The 2,441-nt window shown below is 39.2% G+C and overlaps 1 pseudogene; it reads right to left on the minus strand.

The window, feature by feature from the left end:
* Positions 1-459: 459 nt before the first annotated feature.
* On the minus strand, positions 460-1,182 carry LOC138312228 (uncharacterized; annotated as a pseudogene).
* Between the last annotated feature and the right edge of the window lie 1,259 nt (positions 1,183-2,441).

Here is a 2,441-nt window from a genome sequence, read left to right on the forward strand (position 1 = left end):
TGAGACTGGGACCCTCTGTAACCTCCTCGCCCCCACGGGGCATGACAGGTTTTTTAGCTCACCTGGCCCAAAGGGCCGGTGAGCTTATGTCATGGCGCGGCGTCCGTCGTCCGTCTGTCCGTCAACATTTCCTTTAAATCGCTACTTGTCATAGAGTTCTGTATGAATTGTAACCAAATTTGGCCACAAACATCCTTGGGGGAGGGGGAACAGAACTTGTATAAATTTTGGCTCTGACCCCCGGGGGCAGGAGGGGCGGGGCCCAATAGGGGAAATAGAGGTAAATTCTTTAAATCGCTACTTGTCCTAGAGTTCTGCATGGATTGTAACAAAATTTGGCCACAAACATCTTTTGGGGAAGTGGAACAGAACTTATATAAATTTTGGCTCTAATCCCCCAGGGGCTGGAGGGGGGCGGGGCCAAATAGGGGAAATAGAGGTAAATCCTTTAAATCGCTACTAGTCATAGAGTTCTACTAAAGTCAGAAAAGGGACCATAGCATGACCTAAGAGTCTTTGACAATCTTGTAAATCTCTATCACAATTCTGGGCGTTGGCCCAAATAAAATTCCACACCGAGTGGTTGGTATGTGGTGGCAACAGTGCCTCAATATTTTCCGAAATTTTGTATAGTTCGTTCAACTTACTCACGTCCGCCCTAGTCATGACAGCGGTAGTAATGCTTTTCGCTACTTTCGACGAAAGAGCTGGTCCTAACTTGAATTTTTCATAGATATCGGACCATTGAAAGACCTCGTCTTCCTCGGCCTCTTAATAAATCAACATCTTCCTCTGACTCCTTATTAAACAAAGATAAATTGTCAAAGCCTCTACTCTGGAGGCCGCCATGTCAGATCTAGTGAACGTCTCCCACATCCTTGTCCGAACTTTTCTGACCTACAACTTTCGTCAACTGCTATAGCAGACAACACCGAGTCTAGTTTCTTATCACTAGCCTTTCTCTTTTTTTCTCAGAACATTCTCCGACTGCGTCAATTTCACTTTCAGTTTCATAACCCTTTTGACTGAAGCCGAGTCTTGGGCCCAGTCCGGTGAAGTTGCATTTTTGCTGCAAACTGTGACGTTAGCCCCAACATTAATGCCGGGCCTCTCAAGCTCCAGCTTATTATCAAATGACCAAATCCCCCAAAAAATAGAAAACAAAAAATAAAAACGTGTCATGCCATAACAACGCGGTTTCGGTAATAAAATACAGAGAAAAAGGCCATGTGCTTCAAAAAATTCACTATAGTGGCTACTAACTTGTTTGAAAATGGGTAGTACCCTCGCGTGTTCGAAACAAAAAGATGCTTTCGTCGTGCGTGAGCGTGCTTATGTAGGCTAGCTTATTTGCATATTTTAATCTTGTGTTGTGCATTGAAACGGAAATGCTACCTTACCCCCGAAAGCCGGAAGGCTACGGAAAAGAATTCTGGTTTGAAAAAAAAAAAACGATTCTACAATTAACCAATTATTAAAGATTACTCACAAAATTTACAAATCATTGATGACGGAAAAGATATATGTTCCCTCTTTTTAGACGTTTCCAAAGCATGTGATAAGGTATGGCATGAAGCTCTTATATATAAATTAGAGAATATTGGTATTAAAGGAAATCTACTTAAAGTTATATGTGCCGTTTCTGGACAAAAATTTTGACATGTTATTTTTTCTTTATTAATCTATTGAAAACCACAAGGTTTGATGCATTAAGCTGTGAAAGTCATTCAAATGACTTCAGATGCCTAATAAATACTAGCTACAACACATACATTATATACTGTAAAGTTGTTGTATTTTATGCGTTATGTATGTTTAGATGGAAACATACCTGCAGATATCACTTTACAATTACTAATAACACTGTAAAAATGTAGACGTCAGTTTGGCTTCACGGTATGACTATGTACTCATTATATGTGCTTGTAAAATAAAAACCTATGGATTGAAAGTAGTGTAATTCTCAAAATGATGGTTACTGTTGGTAATGAATAACATATTAAAAGCTCATCTTGATTCGTGAGTATAAAAAATACGGCACATATAACTTTAATTGGCTTAAAAGCTATCTAAGAAATAGAAATGAATTTGTTGTTTTTAATGGTCAATCATCAGAACGTAGGTATACCAACCCGGGTGTCCCACAGGGCTTTATACTTGGCCCTTTACTGTTTTTGATATATGTTACATTAATGTAGGGATTCTTTCGGGCATCAATTTATTTGCAGACGACACTTCTCTCTGGTCAGAAATTAATAGTCCAGACTGTATTAATAAGTTAAAGAATGATCTTTCTACTCTCTCAAATTGGGCAAAGCGTTGGTTAGTAACTTTTAATGCAACGAAAACAGACCTTGTCATATTCACCAAAAAGCGCACTCTAAACAACCCTGATCTTCAGCTCAATAATATCACTATCAATTACGTCAACACACACAAAC

This window comes from Argopecten irradians, unplaced genomic scaffold, assembly GCF_041381155.1.
Source record: "Argopecten irradians isolate NY unplaced genomic scaffold, Ai_NY scaffold_0256, whole genome shotgun sequence".
NCBI lineage: Eukaryota > Metazoa > Mollusca > Bivalvia > Pectinida > Pectinidae > Argopecten > Argopecten irradians.